The 20,784-nt window shown below is 44.1% G+C and overlaps 2 long non-coding RNA genes across 17 annotated transcripts in view; one reads left to right on the forward strand and one right to left on the reverse strand.

Annotated features, from left to right (window-relative positions):
- Positions 1–733: 733 nt before the first annotated feature.
- The window catches only part of LOC140896235 (uncharacterized), a 381,899-nt gene continuing 361,848 nt past the window's right edge, over positions 734–20,784 (reverse strand). For 5 of the 6 annotated variants that reach the window (XR_012154477.1, XR_012154476.1, XR_012154475.1 and 2 more), the window contains 3 exons: positions 3,802–3,888; positions 3,081–3,715; positions 734–1,857 (listed from right to left, as the gene is read on the reverse strand). This is a non-coding gene — a long non-coding RNA (uncharacterized LOC140896235). Of the gene's footprint in view, positions 1,858–3,080; positions 3,716–3,801; positions 3,889–15,393; positions 15,693–20,784 lie in introns of all 6 variants that reach the window. The other variant, XR_013634490.1, reaches the window with a different exon arrangement.
- LOC144929167 (uncharacterized) overlaps positions 1,310–20,784 on the forward strand; it is a 217,145-nt gene continuing 197,670 nt past the window's right edge. For 3 of the 11 annotated variants that reach the window (XR_013634483.1, XR_013634485.1, XR_013634484.1), the window contains exon 1: positions 1,314–1,815. This is a non-coding gene — a long non-coding RNA (uncharacterized LOC144929167). Of the gene's footprint in view, positions 1,816–20,784 lie in introns of all 11 variants that reach the window. The other 8 variants (XR_013634479.1, XR_013634487.1, XR_013634488.1 and 5 more) reach the window with 5 other exon arrangements.

Genomic DNA, 20,784 nt, shown 5'->3' on the forward strand with positions numbered 1-20,784 from the left:
GAGCGCGTTGGTGTAAAATTGACTTCCTTCGGAATTCCCCAAAGCCAGCCCAACCTCAGCACATGCTGGGGGTGGTGTCCGGTGTCTGGCGGCGCCTCTTGAGATGACCTTGCTGGGTCAGGCGCGAACCGAACCTGTGAACCCCCCAGGGAGCCGTTCCCAACAGGGCAGCGATGCAAGGCGGCTATCTGGCCCCCAGCAACTGGAGTTTTGGGCTTCTGACGGCAGGCCTTGTCTCGCAGCCCCGAGCCAGGGAAACCCCCAGTTTTGTCAGGACTAAGGGCTGCCCGAGGAGATTTTAAGGTCAAGACTCCACCGTAGAAGATCAAAGCATCCTAGCTGATGACATCATGTGACCTGTTCCGTCTCCTCTTTCACGAGACCATCTCTAGATCTGAAATACCAAGGGAAGGTGCCCTAGACACGCCTGGCATTTTAATATAGGTGCCTGGATAGTCCCATCCGGGGGGCGGGGGAGGAGGCTGATGTGATTTTTTATTTTTAACCCTGTGCTAGATTTTATAGCATTATCCTAGCGGGAAGAGAGGCTGTCCCTCCTGAACTAGGCGATGCTGATCACGTTTAACAGCGGTCGTCCCCTACGTTCACACGGGTCTCTATGGTTCTATTTTTTCTAATCCCCACACTTTCATGAATGAGTAGGGACGAGCCTACAAAGCGGAACTGCAGATTTCCCCTCCCCCGGTCCCCCACAGAGCTTCCACCTCTCTGTTTATACGAGCCCCCACACCTACTTCATTACAGATCCTGTTTGCCCGGGACTGGCACTTGGTACTTAGGACGCTCAAATGGAACCGCTCGCACTTTCTAAGAGCCTTTAATATATTTTCAATTGCTGTAAGTCATGTTTTGATTGAATTTAGCGCTGATTAGAGTTGAGCATCAGTTTACACAACAAGAATTTGTTTCATTCAGCTAAATGAGCATGACGTGTTCGGTTTATGAGCCATATAGCTAATGGTAATGACCAGAGCTGATTGATTTCTAATGTGATTGTAATTACACAAATGTAAGGGAATTAAAAAAAAATCAACACACCGTTAATTGGGATTTTTTTGGGGGGGGCGGATGGGGAGGGTAGTGGAGAAGAAGGGGAGTTACCAACCCACCCCGGTTGTATGAACAATAAATGTGCCTATATAAACGAATAGCTCTGGGCTTTGTTTAAAGGGAAAAGTACAATGCACTTAACTCACTGAATGCTTAAGCTATATATCCTGCATTGCACCATATCACTTCCTCTCTGCTAACCCCCTAGGCACTTCCTAGATCCCAATAAGTTTGCTCAGAAGCCTCACACACTTGTTTCTGGAAGAACATGCACACAAAGCATTTCACAGGCAGGGGACCGATTTCCCAGACAACTCCTTCCTAGCCCGGGTGCACTGTCTATGTACTTTGCCAGCCCGCTCCCAACTCCACTCTCCGTAGAAGTCTGACGGCCGCCAGCAACCGGGGCTGCCTGCTCCGGGATCAACGGGGTGGCGGGGCCGTGTGAACGCTCGCGCCGAAGCATCCAGCTCTCTCTGGGTGTGGAAGGGCACCGAGGCGTGCAGAGGCCTGGGAGGGGAGTTTCAGCCAGCATCAGTGTTTTGGGTCACTGAGCGACTGGCGGGAGCGCCTGTCGTTACACAGCCAGCAAGGCGGCGCCTCGCCCGCTGGCTCTCTCCGCGGGAGGCACCAAGATAACCCGCAGCGAACCCTGGTTGGGAGACAGACACCGCACCAGCCTCCGCGTTCGCGGGTGGAGGGCTCGGCGGGCAGAGACGGATGAGGACGCCGGATTTGCAACAGGTAAACAGCTGGGGCGGGTCTGCAGGCTCCTCGGGCCGGAAGCTGGGGAGGGAGGGAGAGATTTGTGAGGAGGCTGGAGCTGGACCGCTGTAGGGCACAGTCACCGGGCCGCCTGCGTGCAGACCCGTAGGCCGTTTCTCGTGCTTGCAAACGGAGGAGCTGCCGCTAACGGGCGCGGTGGTTAGCGTGTCAATGGGCCGGGTGCAGCTTCGGGGGAACGTGGCTAAAATCTGGGTTCGAGCGACCCCTCAACGTCCCGCAGACTTCCCCGGGGCCCACGTCCGCGCGGGGTGCAAGGCGCGAGGCGACAACAGGCTTTGGGGGCCTCTCCTGGGAGAACTAGGGCTAGGGATGCACCTGGTGGTAGCTTTTAGCGGGGGGGGGGCGGTTGCTCGGCTAAGGCACGTGCTTTGGGGGGGACAGTAGATGCACTCCCAAAGGCCACTGCCTGTCCGGCGTTTGGCAGGAGCCCAGCTGCGAGGGGAGGGCTGGCGGGGTGTGGGACGTGTGTACACCTGTTCGGCGTGTGTAAAACACTCGGGCCCTTGCTACAATAGTGGACTTCAAAGCCACGCCGGCGCCGGAGTCACTCAGCTAGGGGCGCAGCGTCCTGCGCCTGTTACGACGCCAGCTCCAAGTTTCCAGGGGGACCCGCGAGTTTCCCGAAGTTCCGCTAAACCGGGACGGGGGTAGGAAAGAGACCCAGATTTCAGCCTGCGGGTGAGCGCGCTCCCCCGTCCAACCCGCCTGCAGACTTGGGCTGGTGTCCCGTCCCCGGTCCGTCCATGCGCCCTCCTCTGTTCTGGCCCCGGCTGCTGGAAGCCCTCCCGACGCCAGCACGCTCAACGCTGCGGACGGTCACGGGAAAGTTGCCAGCCCCGGGCCCTGTGGGTTCTCCGGCCTTTGCTGGCTCGAAGCAGCGTGGGGGCAGCATGCGAAAGCTGGCTTGTGCCAAGGGGACGGTGTCTTGGCCATGAGGCCTCTCTGCAGAGCTGGTGTAATGTATTGTCGCTCACCTGCGCCATTGTTGTAAGGGGAATGAAACAAAGCTCCTTTGCCCTGAAATGGGTATGTGGGATGGCCAATTATAGGGAAATAGTTTTTATCTCTAAGCAACATCTGATACTCGGCACAGAAGGAAAAAGTACAGCCCCCCCCCCCAACACTGAATGCGTTTAGAGAGGACTCCAACCTGTACCATAACCAATAAAGGCTACAATCCTTTAAATGCCCAAATAGTGACACCTGCCTCAGGTGCATCTCACCTGCAATGAGACTATCAGGCCTTCCAGTGAATGGAGTGGGCAACCCCCCAAATAAACACAAACAGATGCCAGCTCTCTAGTTTTCTCTTTGATGAGCTCTTGACTGAAGCTTAAACTCCTCCATTGTTCTCCCACGACTCGTTGCGGCTGGGGTTGGTAGCCGTGGTAGTAGAGAGCTGGGCAGATCTGTTGCATGTCTCTTGTCCTGCGTGAGATGGGTTTATTGTACCTTCTGCTGGAGTCTCTGTAGATGAGTTGTTGGGCTGCTTTGCTGTCATCACATCCAGAGGTGCTGGAACAATTTGTATAGTGGGGTTGCTGAGAGCAATTGAACCAAACTGTAAACCCTGGATATAATGGAAACCCCTTCAAGCCTGGGGGTACAGCAGCACCCCTAGCATCTTGATCACATCCTTCCACTGCTTTAGAACATCCAGAGAGGGGTGAATACTTTTTAATTAGTTAAATTTAGCTGAGTTCAAAACCTCAAATATATAAACCCTCCATCATCAAATGTTTCCCTTCTCCAGAAAGGCTGAGGGAGGTCTGTCACAGATGCTGCAAGTCAGTGTTTATATCATTTTCCTCTGGGAGTGGGCTGTTTTGTTTCAAACCCTCATTAGAAGTTGATGTATCTGGATAAGAATATTATAAGATATTCTAGCATCACACAGACATTTAAAGCTGGGAAGGAAATTTACAGACAGCACTTTATAATTACCTTGGAAACTCTTCAGGGCAAGGAGTGTCTCTTATTCTATAACTGTACAATGGGGTCTTGATCTTGGTTGGGGGTCTTCAGATGCTACTATAATACAAAAAGGAACAAACAAATTACCATATTGGAACAGACCTGAGGTCCATCCACTGTAGTCCAGTATTCTGCCTGACAGTAGTACCTTTAGGGGAAGGTGTAAGAACCCAGCAATAGGCAGACATGGCTAACCATGGATATAAGCTCTCATCCTGATCTCTGATCATTAGAAATTGACTTAACGCCTGACATATGAGGTTTAATATCCCTTCCAGAATATTGTTAATTCTAATAGCTCTGATTATTCCTGTTTATAAATGTCCTTGTTGCAAATGTATAGCCCCGTCCTGCTGCCCTTAAACACACAGACAGTTTCATTGACTTCAGTAGGTCTTCTTGCATGGGTCAGAAATTACTCGGATGCATAAGGATTTGCAGGATCAAATTCATATTAACCTTCTGGTCTATTTTTTTCCCTAGTTTGACCATTGGTCTACATATCTGTTATGTGAATGACCAGAGCTTTCTAGATCATACAAAACCCCGTAACCACTTCATACAGCCATGTAATATATTGACAAAGAATATCTGTGAGGCAGTATATGGATATGTAATATGAAAAGGCATTTCCAATATAGTTTGAAAACTGTTGAGTCCACAAACTAGGTCAACAACATACTTATTTTGTCTTGGGCAACCGGATAATCTGGAGTCAAGTTGCTCTTTTTCTGCAACAGCAGATTATGGTGAGTCTTTATGTTTAAAAAAATATGACGTTCATAATATTACTTCACAAGCGCACACTGGAGGAGCAACTATCTTTTGTAACCAGCGGTATAAATACTAGATGCTGAGGGCTGAGAAAAGTTCTGTAGGTGGTAACAACTCAGAAGATATTTGGTCTTTCTTGTGTTCTTCCTCCCTGCCAGAATTACTTCCTTGGGCAATGTCTGCATATTCATTTGTATTTCTTCAGTTTATCTCTGCTGAAAATTGCCTTTCAGGTATTGTAGAATTTCAGGATCTATCAGGAGCTAATATATAATTATCTATTGATATTTCTGTGGCACCAAATGCAATGAATAACTCTGTGTATATTTTTTGGGTTGGCATAGAAAGGGCTGCAGTACAGATTTTGGAGATGAAGAAATAGTAGGATGTAGCAAAAGCATTGTTCAGGACTGAAGAGTGTGGAGTTGAAAATAACACTGTGTTTGCAAACCTGAGGATGGTTGAATTGCCAGTGGTGATCAAAATGTGTGTGTGGGGGGAGGAAGGCTAGGGAGAAAAGATAAGGAGTTCACTTTGCCTCATGTTTAGCTTGATGTGATGGTGGACCTTCCAGGCAGAGAGATCAGTCAGAGATGTGAGTCTGAATGGAGGAGGAAAGGTGTCGCTGGGAGTTCTCCATCATGACCAATGCATCTTTGTACTATGACTCTGCTCCTTCATTACTCCCATCAGGCAGTGTGACTATATCTGGGTACCCCAGAAGAGCCTTTCAGTTGGGGAACCCACCGCTGCAATTTACCCAAGGTTCAGTTTACTCTGTCTGGTCCAAACTACTGTGCTACTCTAGATAGAGTATCTGTGTGTGAATACAGACAGAAAGGGGGTCAGGCAGGGAATTTATCTGAGCTATATATATGTTGGGACTGGGAATGGTTAGAGAACTAGTAGATGGGATTTCCTGTGCAGGACGAGTGTGACTGTATGCTGTGACACTTCTGTCTCTGAGAGAAAGATGGGAAGACATCTTGCTTCTTCTGAATTTCAAGCTCTTATCAGTACTCTAAGGGTATGTCTACACAATGAAATTAGGTCGAATTTATAGAGGTCGTTTTTTTGGAAATCGGTTTTATATATTTGAGTGTGTGTGTCCCCACAGAAAATGCTGTAAGTGCATTAACTCGGCGGAGTGCTTCCACACTACTGAGGCAAGCGTCGACTTCTGGAGTGTTGCACTCTGGGTAGCTATCCCACAGTTCCCGCAGTCTCCGGAAATGAGATTCAAAAGTTCGCGGTTCTTTTCCTGTCTACCTGGCCAGTGCATCTGAGTTGAGAGCGCTGGCCAGAGCGGTCACAATAGAGCACTCTGGGATAGCTCCCGGAGGCTAATACCATCGAATTGTGTCCACAGTACCCCAAATTCGACCCGGCAAGGCCAATTTATGCGCTAATCCACTTGTCAGGGGTGGAGTAAGGAAATTGATTTTAAGAGCCCTTTAAGTCGAAAAAAGGGCTTCATCGTGTGGATGGGTGCAGGTTTACATTGATTTAACGCTGCTAAATTCGACCTAAAGTCCTAGTGTAGACCAGGGCTAAGAATTTTCCTGTTGCCCCAGAAGAGGCGGCAATGTTGTTGCTGGAAATGAAAAACAAGCCACACCCAATATTGGGGCATATAGAGTTGTATGTAGCATCTGGTGTCTACTGACCAGTAGAAACCCACAAGTGTTCCCATAGCTAGCACCGTGTATGCTTTTATTTTTGCATTTATGGTGTACATGCACAGAGGTGCACACAAGTATGTGGAGGATGTGATATGATAGCTGTTCCACAGCCCTAATATTGCCCATTTTTTCAATGCTTTGGTAAATCTATCCATATTTCAACATGTGCAAGAGATATCTGGTACTGTGTATTCCATAAAGCAAGAGAAGGGAAAATATTCCTAAAGTAATGACAAATATATATAGCCTTGTCTTAAGATAAAAAAAGTGCAGTAACTTTTGTGTGTATGCAATATATAATATGTAAATGGCTCACATCAAAGATAGAATAAAAACTGTACATAGTATAACAAAGGTACCTCTTTAAAAGGTTAGTGCTGGCAGTCTGAAGAATAAAGGCTTAGGAAAAGAATGTTGGCAGATCTCTGCACCCTGACTGCCACTAAAGTTAAGAGTTTCAAAATGTTTCCTTTGAGCGTTAGTGCATGGGGAAGTTTGCAGAAGTGCACTTATAATAAACCTATATTAATTTCAGTAGAGTGGCACCAGTATAAAACTGGTGGAACAGAGTAGAAAATCAGGCTCCAAGTATTTTTAAAATGTGAGTAAGATGCACATGCTCAGATTCCGTGGGCCAGTGGTTTTCAACCTTTTTTTCTTTTGCAGTCCAATAAAAATTTTGAATGGCCTTGGAAATTGTGTTTCCCCTTTGGAAATCTTACACATCGTCTGTGGACCGCAGGGGTCTGTGGACCACAGATTGGAAATCACTGCTCGAGGACAGCTACCTAATACATGGGCTTTTGACACACAACTTCTGTATGCTGATAGCAGTTGTGATGCAGCAGGCTAAAGTCCATTGGTTATAGCCTAGCAGCTGGAAGGATAAATGAGTACTATAGAACTGAAGGTCAAGCACAGAATTATAATTTGATGATGATGACTTATTTTTTTTTACCATTTAAGAATGTTTAATGCTTGCTTTATTTAATGGATTCCAAGTAAGCCGAAGATGCTGCAAATATAACCTTGGGGATAAGGTGGGACGTGGATGGTGAAGTGGACTAGTTTATTATTCCATAATGAAATTCTGTCTTGCAAAGGGTGGTGTTTCTAAATTAAAACAGGTAGGAGCTGGTCTGATTAGTGCAATTAATGTCAGCATATTCCAAAAAGAGGAAGAAGATTCTCTGCTCAGGCTGGCTTCACATGTGTTCCCTTAATTTGAAGTTGTATGACTGTATTTTTCTGAATGCATCCTTCACATTCTACCTTAATGACGACAGCATATCACACCACACTGTGTTTCTGTCACATTGTACCTACAGCACTGTCTAACGAATACCAGTGCACAAAGGCTTTTGTACATCTTGCACCTGATCGAGCTCCCAACTGACTCATAGATTGTTTTAATTCAACCCTTTATCTTTGCAGTTTTATTTTCTTTTCTGTTGCATTATGGGCAAGGCTGTGGCTAGCCCCATGTGAATGCGGTATGTCAGGGGTAGATGTCAGGAGCTCTCTTCATCATCTGTGCAGGGAGAGCCATGATCTCTGCTTTGCACTCTCTGAGCACAGAGACAAAGGGAGTATCCTGCTACCAGTGGTACTAAACACCTGAAAGGGAGCAGGGTATGGTCTTGATTCCACAGCAGCTAGCATACACTAAGACGGGTGTGTGTGTGTGTGGGGGGGGGGAGTGCATACTGCAGCTCTAAAGAAGCCCAGTTCCTCAGTACTTTCCACAAGTGCTACCAGTGTAGTTGCTTATGTGCGTTGCAGATAGAATCCCTCAGATGCTGAAGTGTCTCTCCACATACGTCCTCTCTGCAGCTTTGGCTCTTGGTGCCATGATGAGCCCTATACATTTCTCAGACAGCTACACAGTATAACTTTCTGGTTTACTCTAGTTCACTATTCTTCACTTTCTAAGATAGCCCATGTTCTTATTTTCCCCTGTCTAGGTTAGACCATCTTTTCTGTCCACAAGTAAGTCCCCTTTGGGGTTTACTTTCTCCTCTCCATTATCTGCCACTTTAATTTAAACATTCCCTTCCTACTCTTCCCCAGTTTCCTCCCATGCCCTTTTCCAATTAGCTCACACTACTTTAGAGTTCAATCCATTCAGTACTTTTCCCAGTTCAGCCTGTTTTTTGTTTTGTTCCTATTCCAGGTGAGCCCAGTTTGTATCCAGCATTGGGCTCTCTGGTGGAAATGGAATGTTACCCTTGACTGAGGTACTGAGCACATGCTCATTCCATAGGCGTCAAAGGAGGATATGGGTGTGCAGCCCTCCCATTGGGGGTCAGGCTACATGGCCCCAATTCAGCAAGGCATTTAAGGATGTGCTTGATGTGAAAAATGTGACTATTCCATTGACATCAATGAAATTACTTGCATGCTTAAAGAAAGCGCTTTGCTGGATTTGGGGCTAACTTAAATACTGTTTTAGTGGTGGTCACCAGAATGATATCTGTTACTCATTAAGACAGAGGAACAAAAATCCAAGACCTGGTCTGAATTATAAACATCCTCTGAGAGTTGTAATCTGGTACTCACTTCCCCCTTGCTCCATTGGGAAGAAAACTGGGTCAGCCCTTTTGATGGCACAACTTATTTCATCCTCCATACTGGCTGCTAAAGGGTGGAGCTTTGGGTCCACCTACTCCCTACTGCTGCCAGCCCACTTCCCTCTCACCTCCACAGCAGGGAGGCATGATGAGAGCCCATCAGCATGTGCCCATGTGGGTAACCCATGCAGGAAGGAAGGAAGCTGCTATGTCATTTACTCCCCTACATGGATATGCAGCCTGGCTCATGATTCAGCCCGAAAAGCTTCCCGGAGCTCCCATAGTTTTAAATAAACAAGGAAATAAAATGCCTCCCACTGAGCAGTATTAAATGTGTGCTAGGAGATATTTCTTTCAGGGAATTTAGACAATCCTATTTTTGCCTAGAAAGCAGTGCACCTCAAATGGGGAGTCTTTTTACTTTCTACTAAATCTATGCTATTTCTGCCCAAATACTTCTGTTTCTGCTCCTGGAGATAAAATATATAGTTTGTAGCCAGTAGCTGTCTTTGGCCAATGGAAGTTTTTATTTTTTGACAGAAGAACAGGAGAACTTGCTTTCGACACTGAAAAATTAAATTGTTTTGTTGGCAAATCTTGTGGCAATGATTCACTGAAGAAATGGAGGAGGAGGAGGAGGAGTACTTGCACTGAAATTATTTATTCCTCTTCTATTTCACCACATCTCCTTTTTATGGTCTCCTGAGTGTTAGGATGGCAATTACTGACATATCAACCATGCCATGAATTTGTCATAGTTTGGGATGTCAACCTTCTTTCAATTGATAGCATATTTATCAGTTATCTACCAGAAATGCTTTTTTAAAATAATTATGGAGTGGTCCTTCAGAAATGGATTCTTTTTATCGCTTGAATGCCACATCTTTTACAGATGAATCTCTAATTAACAGCGTCTTAGTGATTTTTGCAAGGGAATTCTTATAGAAAACAGCTGTCCTTCAGTTTGTTTCAGTTCAAACTGCTTTGTTTCACTGATTTCCTGCTCTCCTCCCCCCCCCCCCCCCCCAAAATGCTGTTGTCTCAGACTGAAGAGCCACTAGAATGCTTATCCCAGTAACTGGGATTGCACAGTGTACTGCGTTTTTGTAGGCTCTGTTTGATATTCTACTCTCCCCTCCTTGTGAATGCAGAGTGCACTTCCCCTGACTCAGCCGGTTCTCTCTGCAGATGTTGGGTTTTCCCAGCAGTATTAAGAAGATTGAAGAGTCAGCTACTGAGGAAAACCTCTTGCTTGTCTTACTCACATAAATGGTCCCATTGAAGCCAACGAGACTGCACATGTAAGTGAGACAGGCAGGATATGGGTTATTATCTGAAACAGTCATCAGTCATTGATGGCTGTATTTAGAATATGGCAGTACACCTAGCTTTAAGTTGTGTTAATTTTTTACACTAATATGAATCAAATTCACACAAAAGTGTGTGTGGGTGTAAAAACATGCATTAAAACAGGCCAGATTGTGCCTTCTGTGCATAGATCACACCTTGTCTGTGTGGAAAGCAGTGGGAGAGGGCATTAATCAGCTGCCTCTGTGATGCTGTAACCTCTGTTCCTTGGAGACAGCTCTCCATGGGCCCGGAGATGCACAAATGGGGAAGGACCAGCAGGAGGTGCAGGTTCATTATCCTTCCCACAACTCCACAGGCAATACTGTATATGTGGGAGATAATACTGTCCCCTGAGGTGGTATTAGCTTCTGAGCAGAGCCCCTCAACTGTTTGAGGGGGGCCTGAAAATCAGCTTCTGCTAGGTGAAGTCCTGTCAACATGGCTCAAGCAGTTTTTCCTTGTATCCGCAGGGCTGGCTTTAGGCACCAGCAAAATAAGCAGGTGCTTGGGGTCGCACATTTCTAGGGGCGGCTTTCTGCCGCCGGCCATGCCGCCCCTAGAAATGTACCCCAGATCGCCTCCGCCTGCTCCCCTGAGCGTGCTGCCACTGCTCCGCTTCTCCGCCCTCCCTCCCGGGCTTGCCGCTTGCCAAACAGCTATTTCGCGCGGCAAGCCTGAGAGGGAGGGAGGAGAAGCCGAGAGGCGGCATGTTCAGAGGAACAGGCGGAGCAGAGGTGAGCTAGGGTGGAGGGTTGCCGGGGGGGAGGGGAGCCGCAGGAAGCAATGCGGGGGGAGGGGGTATTGCGGCACTCCTGGGGAAGGAGGCAGGGCTGGGGATTTGGGGAAGCGTTTGGGAAGGGGTGGAGTTGGCGCGGAGCTGGGGGCGGGGGGACACGAAAAAAAGTGGGGGCAGCCAAAAATTTTTTTGCTTGGGGGCGGCAAAAATTCTCGAGCCGGCCCTGTGTATCTGAGTATTGCACAGTATGTCTACCACTTTCAAACATAGGTGCCTGAAATTTCAAATGTTGGCCTATCTTTATGTACCTCATGCATGCACTTCTCTAAAATGTGCCTCATGTTCTAGAATCGTGTGCCAACTTGGGAGTGTGCAGGATAGGACATTTGCTTCCCTTGAGCCTTCTCATGTCTTGAAATAGGGAAGAGATATATATGGACAGGGAAGAAAAGGAGAACAGCTATACTAAACCAAAGAACTGGAAAAGAAAAGGGATAACCACTTTCCATTTCCAATTCAGCTCAGTTTATATGGAGGCTAGAACTGGGTGGAGATAAAGAGGTGAAAATAGAGTAGTATGGATAATGGGCCAAGCTAAAAAATGACCAGGCACCTATTCTAAATACTTCTAGTTCAATTCTGTTTATTTCTCTCATTCAGTCTTTCTTGGTCTACTTAATTATCTCATACAGCCCAGTCCGCGATGTCCTTTCAGTTACAGCTGCATTTCATCCCCTTCTCTCTTGCAACTTAGTGCAGGTTAAGCCTCTCTCCCTATTATATTTCAGCTCCATTTCTTCTCCCTTTTTAGCATGACTTGGTATTTTTTTCTCTTCCTCTTCATGTTATGTCACTTGTTCTGCCTGGTATCATGGTGTCCTCTTTGTTGAAAAGAAACATCAGTCCAGCAAGATGATAAAAAGAAATTTTGAAAAAAATTCCTAGGGAGTATCAATCCATAGCAAAATCTGGTGGAGAGGGGGGGTGAGTGAATTCCAATCACAGAGAACTTCATTTTTGTACAGTATAACATACTTTTGATACCTTTATGAGTTATCTTTCAAGGCACAATGAAAAGGCAACATCAGGAGTCATGGAAAACACAATAAAATCAAAAGCTGGGTGACTGTATAACAGATGTAAATTTATACTTCAAAATACTGCAGAACAAAAGAAAAGAACCAGGACCAAAACCCAAAAGCACAGTCCGCTCTGGAAAAAGCAACTTCATAAAGATGCAAAAGAAAAGCCAAAAGCATTCACAAATGACAGAATCTATTAAAAGCAGCTCAAAGTGAACGAAAAAGGTGCACAATGAAAACTGGTTTTAAAAAAAGGGTCAAGCCAAAAAATAATAATTTGTAAACAGAAAGAGAAAATAATCACAGGTGTCTTCCTGTTGGGTAATAAGAATCCATGTTTAAAGAAAACAACAAAACATAAAAATATAGTCCAATCAATACTTATGCCAAATAACGTATTGGCGAAAAAGACTGTCCTTCATTGCTTTTAAGTGCACTAAAGCCCAGATCATAAAGTACTCAGTCTTTATTCAGACAAAACTCACTAGTCTGTAGGATTTTGCCTGAGTGAGGATTTGGGCATGACAGAAAAATAAAGGAAGACCCACCTGCCACCCAACACAGAACTCTAACTGGGAAATGCCAAATGCAGCTGTCAGCATGGAGTCCCTCTACTATCAACATCAGGAACTACTTCTCCTAGTAAGGCTTTTGACACAGTCCTTCATGACATTCTCAAAGCAAACTAGGGAAATGTGGTCTAAGTGAAATTACTGTAATGTAGGTGCACAATTGGTTGAAATACAATAATCAGAGTAGTTATGAATGATTCTCTGTCAAACTGGGAGGGTGTATCTAGTGGGGCCCCTCAGGGGTCAGTCCTGGGTCCACTACTATTCAATATCATTGAGTTGGATTACAAGAGTGGACAATACACTTATAAAATCTGCAGATGACATCAAGCTGGGAAGGGTTGCGAGCACTCTGGAGGACAGGCTTAGAATTCAAAATGACCTTGACAAATTGGTCTGAATTCAGCAAGATGGAAATTCAATAAACACAAGTGTAAAGTCAAAGTACTTCAGTTAGGAAGGAAAAATCAAGTGCACAGCTACAAATAGGGAATAACTGACTAGATGGTGGTCATGCTGAATAGGACCTGGAGGATACAGTGGATCACAAACTGAATAGGAATAAATAATGAGATGCAGCTGCAAAAAAAGGCTAATACCATTCTGGAATGTATTAACAGAAGTGTCATATATAAGATGTGGAAAGTAATTGTCTCACTCCGCTTGGTACTGGTGATGCCTCAGCTGGAGTACTGTGTGCAATTCTGGACACCACCTTTGAGGAAAAATGTGGACAAATTGGAGAGAGTTCAAAGGAGCAACAAAAATGATAATAGGTTTAGAAAACATGACCTAATGAGCAAAGGTTTTAAAAAACCTGAGTATGTTTTGTCTTGGGAAAAGAAGAGTGAGGGAAGACCTGATAAGTCTTCAACTATGTTAAGGTTTATTATAAAGAAGACGGTGATCTATTCTTCTCCATGCTTCCTGAAGGTAGGATCAGAAGTAATGGGCATAATCTGCAACAAAGGAGATTTAAGTTAGATATTAAGACTACCTTTCCACCTATAAGGGTAGTTAAGCTCTGGAAGGAGCTTCCCCAGGAAGCTGTGGAATATCCTTCATTGAAAGTTCTTTTTACTCTTAGGGGAATTCTGTGCCAAAAAAATAAAAATTCTGCGCACAATATTTTAAAATTCTGCACATTTTGTTTGTCAAAATAATGTAATATAATCATGCCAGTTTCAATTATTTTGGTAATTTATTTAAACTACAATAAAATGGATGGAGAATGGGAGTGGGGAGCATTGGAGGAAATCCCCAAACCCCCTTTGTCTAATAGTAATGTAGCAGGTTTGACCCTTTATTTCTAGTTATTAGTCAACAAATATATGTAGTCATATGCTCAGTGTTACATCATAGGCAACTGAAGAGCAAGTGAGGGCTGGGGAATCAAGCTCACAATTTATACTGGCCATCTCCAGAAAGGTAAGTACCAAAGAGTTCACGGAGCACATTTTGATCAGGATTTCTTTCAGTCCAGTAATGTAGACCAGCTCTAATCACTAAAGCACCATAAGCATTTATAAGGCCATACTGTCCTTTACACCACTCTGGCAATATAAAGGGCCTTAACTTTTATACCTGTTTTATACTCCTGGGGGAATTCACAAAGACAATGGGAACAATTCACTAAGCAGACAGGCTGCTACATTCTGCTCTGCTCTGCTCTATGCCTACCTCAGAAACACTCCAAAGCCTTGCCTTACCACACCAAGTGTGCTGCATTAGCAAGCAAGAGGGACAGAGTGTCTCTCTCCCTCCCAAATGCATGACTGCTCAGCCCCACCCCGTCCCAGTGGTGATTTACATCTCTACCGGCTGCTCTGGGCACCCGAACCCACCTGCTTGTGCTGCCAGGGAGGGGTACATGACCAATCTTTTAGGCTTCCCTTGGCTTCCCCGTCATTTTTCTGCGGCGAAGCAAAGAAATCTGCCGGGAACATGAATTCTGTGCATGCGCAGTGATGCGGAATGCCCCCAGGAGCATTCTTTTAAAACATGTTGGATAAACACCTACCAGGGTGGTCTAGGTTTATTTGGCCCTTCCTCAGTGCAGGGGGTTGGACTTGATGACTTCTCAAGGTCTTTTCTAGCCCTATTTTTCTGTGAGTCTATGACTAACACAAAGCATAACTACCGTAAATAATGTGAGCACTCTCTGCCAGCAGTCAATCACTGCTGCTACCCAGGTCAAGCACCAGTGATTGTCACCAGTGTGGAATGCTGGACTGGTTCCACCACCATAATGGAAATGTTTCTACCACCAGTGGATGGAGCACTGATCACATTCTCAAGACAGTGCCTTCCACAGGTGAAGCCTTTTGTGTGGGATTAGTAGTAAGACTGCAGAAGACCTAATGGGGAGGCATCAATGATATAGTAACATGATGTGGGGAGACATGTTCCTTTTTTCCTCTTGTCCCAGATATTACACCACTGATATGTATGAAGGTGAACAATGGGGGGTATAGCCTGCCGCCACCAATGGCCTGCACTCTCATCACTGTTTTAACTTTGAAAATGGCCACTGCAGTTAATGTTGAATAAATTCCTTTTTGATCTGACATTGTCTGGTCTGATTGTTTAGGTCATGTTCTGTGTGTGTGCAGACACTGGTATGTTGTGTAACGAATCAGTTTGCTCAAAGGTTGAGACTAGCATCTCTTCAGCTTTACCAATATATTTGAAATAAGGAGCCTTTCTTTCCAATTAAAAAATAAACAGGTGACACAATGGGTCTGTGATTCTTTCCTATTATCCAAGAATAAGCTAATGCAGAGGGGAACCACCAACCTTTATGTGTTCCCAATGAACTCCTTTTGTCTAGAGCACCAACTTCTTTCAGTAACTGACCAGGAAACTCAGCCACCACAATATGCTTTCTTTAGGATCTTTAGTCTTTCTTCTTTTTCTGGAAAAAGTTATCACCATCTTTGTTTTCCACATGTGACACAAGAATGTCTTGTTATATTTATTTTTTCCATTGAGGGCCACTGGTCAGCATCAATAATATCCTTTAAGTTTCCAAAAATTGAGCTCTTTAATTTTAACAAAGCCTTCTCAGTGACGCTTTCTCCTTTGTGTTCCAGTTTCTACAGAAGAATATTTAACAGAAAGAGTGAGGAAATATGCATCAGGAGAAACTTCATTAAATGAATAATAGGCTAGTAAAGAAAAGGTGACAAAGATTATAAATGGACGGACATATAGGCCTCTCGTTAAAACTTGTATATAGCCTATTTAGTGTTTTCAGCAATTCCCAGTATTTGCATGTTAGCACTTACTAATAGGAATTGTACTTGCAATACCCACAAAGCCTTAATAAATGTACAATACAAATGTATAAAATTAAGCTCAGCTTTAATAGCTGCCTTGCATGATGCAAAATGAAAAGATTGTGTTCCTTCCTGAACAGCAATGTTTAATATATTCTCATGCTAGAGTTGCACCAGTAGGACGAAAGCTTTATCTGAGCATTCCAAGAGTAATAAAATTCTAAATTTAACTCAAACCCTCTTATTGGGGCACCGGTACCCAGTGCCATGAGGAGAGAGAGAGAGCGAGAGAGAGAGAGTGTGTGTATGTGTGTGTGTGTTCGTTCAGACTTTGTTTATGGTATAACTCAGGGGTGAGCAAAGTGGGGGTGGGGCCGGGGAGAACGATCCCATGGACCGGATGTGGCCCACAGGCCGTAGTTTGCCCACCTCTGGCATAGCTGCTTAGCTAAAGATGGTTACACAAGTTAACTAGGCCCTCTGGTGTTGATAGTTAGGGAGGCTTGACTTGTGGCTCAAGTAGAGACCTCTTCATCAGAAAGAAAATATCACAAAGTTTCACTGTGGTTCAGTGCCATCTCTAATCGAGCTGCCCTCTTGCTGATTTAGTGTATATTCTCATAGTTCTTTGAAGAAATTACTGTTTATCATTCCTTTATTTTGCAGATGCCTTCTAATCTATTTTAATTTAACTCAATGTAATCTAATTAGACATTTGTACCACACTTTTTATTGTGGAATCTGAGCCTATTCTGTGTGCATGCAACTTCATTCATAACTCTCTCATTTTCCTCATCCTGTCAGCAACTACCAGCACGTAATATGAATGATTCTTGCCTAGTTAAAATTAGCTGCTACTCACTGTGGTGTGGTTTGTGATGTAATGTACTTTGGTCACTCATGTCTAGACCAGTCTTTTGTTTGTGTGAGATGATGCAACTGCTGATGGTGCATGGGAAGGAAAGAACCCATCTTGACAGAGCCCAGATTGCATTTGCATACTTGCAATCAAAATCTCTCTCCTCCATAACAAATATCCCTTATAGGTGTATGGAATATATTTGGCACAAAAATCAGTAAGAGGAGTCCTGCTAAGCCACTTTGACAGACAGGACTAACGTAACCATCCTGCTAATCTGTAAACCTCCAGTCTACAAAGGCTTTGGAGAGAAGCTAATAGAGATGTGCTGAGGAGGTTCAAAATATCTAACATTTCAAGAGACATCACTATCTATGCCACTGACCTCTCTGATGCAATAACCCCAAACCTTCTGTCCAAACATTCCACCTTCGGTTTCTCACAGGTCACTACTGTATGCCCACACCTAAAGAGCCATACTGTGCACTCTACAAGTGGCCTGAAAGTAGATATAAATAGCATAAGAAGTACTCCCACCCCAAAATCCTGGTCAGAACACTTCCTCATCCAAGCAGAAATAAGAAATCTGTCACAAGAAATCCTCATCATGGTCCACCCCCAAGAAATCTTGAGGTAAAAATCCTGGCCCCATTGAACTCAATGGCAGAACTCCCTTTGACTTCAATGGAGCTGGGATTTCACCCTTGGACTCTGTCCTGTTCCAAAATGTACATATGGAAATCTATACCCAAACAAAAGGCCCAGGAGCAGAATTAGTGAGGCACTGCAACTTCTACCTGCCTACTGCCAGGCCTACACTACAAAGTTTTGCTAGTCTATCTATGTTGGTTAGGAGTGTGTGTGTGTGGGGGGCAGGGGGGAATCACACCACAAAGTAACATAGGATATTGTTGGGCTAGCTTTGCATACAGTCCTTTTGCTGGTATAGTTTGGGGAGGTGGTTTAACTATAACAACAAAACAATTTCTTTTGCCTGTATATATCGCATCTTCACTAGGGGAGACACTGCGTATTGTACACTTAGACAAGCCCAGAGACTCTAGCACCAAAGCACCATCCCTCTCCCACCCTGGGGCCTGCATAGGCTTGTTACTGTTCAAGGATGAGCCACGCCTGAGATTGCTCTTCCAGAACTTCTGTGGGCACCCCTTCCAGGCCTTTCCCTGCAATTCTCCCCAAACACCCCACTTTAGACTGGATCATCAGGCTACAATACCCCCTTTTACCAGCTGTATTTGTCTCAACCAGCCTATCTTGGTTGAGGGTCTGGCTATAGAATCCTCTCGCTAAGTTTGTGACCGTACAAACTTGCTTGACCCAGGACAGCTTCTTCAAAAACAGATGATCATTTACTTGTCATTAGGGATATAGCAATCAAAGATAAGGGTTAAAACAACAGGCCTACACACACCACACAATTCTTACCCACCCACTTTGTGACTCTAAGCTTTAGGTAATATCTTTTATTGGACCAACTTCTGTTGGTGAAAAAGACAAGTTTTTGAGCTTATACAGAGCTCATAAAAATCCTTTTATTAAAGATTCAGAAAAGAAGGAAAATCAATTAAAGCATTTGAAATAAAGTATCAAATAACACTTTCAGTTTAGAAATATCCCTTGTTCCTTTTTTTAAAAATTGAGCATTTTTAGAGGAAAAAGCCTCTTCTTTGTTGAGTCTTTTAAAGGGTATTAAAGACTATAATTGTCCTTTTTGGGGGGAAAGAGAAAAAGTTAGTTGAGATGGGATGGAGCTGTCACTGCTGTTAATCTGGTCCTGTTTCCTAGAAGACAAAACAAGACAAACACACAAGAGAAAAGAACCGCCAAAGTAGAAAATGCAGCTTCTGTCTCTGGTGTTGACTTGCCAAGCTGGAAAAACACAGACCCAGCACACAGTCTCATCAGCCACTGTGAGACCTGGCAAACTTGTGCCAGCAGCAGACTGATTAGGGCATTGCTTTTAGGTCCCTCTTTTTTGTCACAGGCTTACAGCAGTGTTGCAAAATATACAGTCCTGGTTTGCTGAGCCAGACTTTATTAGACCAAAGGAAAGAGTAATAGAAAAGAGAAGAAATAAGGTAGAGAAGCAAAAAAACACATGGGGCAGGGGAAGGAGAGAAAGTTGAACATCCTGGGTGGTGGTTGGGATTCAGCTGGAGCTAGTAGAGGTGATGGTGTCATCTTAGTCCCTCTCTCTGGCCTGGTCTGGTCCATATATCCTACAAGATTAGGATAAAGAAGGGCTGGGGTTTCAGGAGCTGGTGAGGATGGCAGCCAAGATGGTGAAGCTCATTCCTTCCCCATCTCTGTCATCAAGTCTAGTAGTAGCCTTTGTCCATATTCATATTTTTCCCCCAAGGTGTAGTGGGGTATTATTTTATTTTTATTTTTAGAACCTCTAAGGGGAATGATGGGTGGAACAGCCTATCTTCTCATTATTTTGTCTCCCAGTAGGCCTCATTTCAATTTATGGATTTTTGGTTCCATGCTTTTTTGTTTACCAAGCATGATTTAAATAATTTGTCATGTTTTTTTTTGTTTGGACTAATTCGTCTTTGTTTCCGTTTTACACCATTTTCCATGAACATTTTTGGTTGCATGTTAATGTGACATTTTATAACCTTTCACTCACCCTTTTACAGTTGAGCTCCCGATTAGGGTAGGCTCTATTATTAAAGCAGTTTTTTGCTTCCAATACATGCGTTGTGGTTTTAACAAGAGTATACCGTGAGATAATCAGCTTCTTATTATAAATCAAGCCTACAAAGCTGAAGAATTAGGGAAGCAGTTGAGCTATGTCCTAAAACCTATCAAACATTTAAACTGGACTTAGTATCAGTTTACAAGGATGCAGAGTGTATAAGGGCCAGTCTGATTTAGTAGATCAGCTGTATGGATATTAGCTATGTTTCAACACAAAGTAATTCCACGTAAATGGGCCAGATCCTTAATTGGTGTAAATTAGCATAGCCCCAGATGTCTAACAACCCTAAGGATGAGTACATGCTTCAAAACCACACATGGCCTGAGGAAAGCTTGGTACAGTTTAAAAGCTAATGTTTTAGAACTAATGGGTCTAAAAATTCTGAAGCAAAGTTGGAGGCTCAATATGTTCATTTGCATGCCAATACCCAGAATGCTCTTCTAAATCAACTCCTATTTCATAGCAGCGTTGGAGCCAAAACTCTGGGAACAAGTCAAAAGATTTGGATATGCTTCTGTGTGCACAAGTAATGTCCTCTGAGCTTTGTGAGATTGCAAGAGAAACAGTCCTTTGGCCAATTACAGCATTTAAAATGCTGAGACCCTTTTAAGGATGCTTCAGCCAAAATGTTATCATTTTAACAGCTATCTGAGGGCTTGGCAAAAAAGACCCAAACACCTCAATTTAATATTAGTCTGACCCTTTTTTGGAATAGTTGTGTTCTTTAAAGCATACACCACCTTTAAGGTGAATGATGTAAAAATGGACTAGATTATCAATTATAGTGGATCAGAGTAGGGCTATATTTCATAGATAAACACATCCTTTATTATTCATAAGCAGAGCCCTTTGGGGGAAGTGTTTTTGAATAAAGGTGAAAGAAAATGCTCCAGAATGGTGGAAAACAAATTCACACTTGTATTTACAAAAACTGACAACCTCTAAGACTTTGGGTAAACATACATAGAATGGTAGTTGAATAGGGACCCTGAATGACTAGAAATGTCAAGACATATTTACAAATCATCTTTGTGAAGATCTCCTGATACACTCCAATTCTCCTCCGCTATCTACACTGCTCCCCTCCTTCCATCACTACAGCTGCCATCTTAGGCCATGTCTACACTATGAAAGTACTCCAATTTTACAGAAGTTGATTTTTGGGAACAGATTGTATAAAGTCGAGTCCATGCGTCCACACTAAGCATATTAATTCGGTGGTGTGCATCCACAATACCATAGCAAGTGTCAACATTCCAAGCGGTGCACTGTGGATAGCTATCCCGCAGTCCCCGCTGCCCACTGAAATTCTGGGCTGAGCTCCC

The sequence above is a fragment of the Lepidochelys kempii genome, chromosome 12, assembly GCF_965140285.1.
Source record: "Lepidochelys kempii isolate rLepKem1 chromosome 12, rLepKem1.hap1, whole genome shotgun sequence".
Classification (NCBI taxonomy): domain Eukaryota; kingdom Metazoa; phylum Chordata; order Testudines; family Cheloniidae; genus Lepidochelys; species Lepidochelys kempii.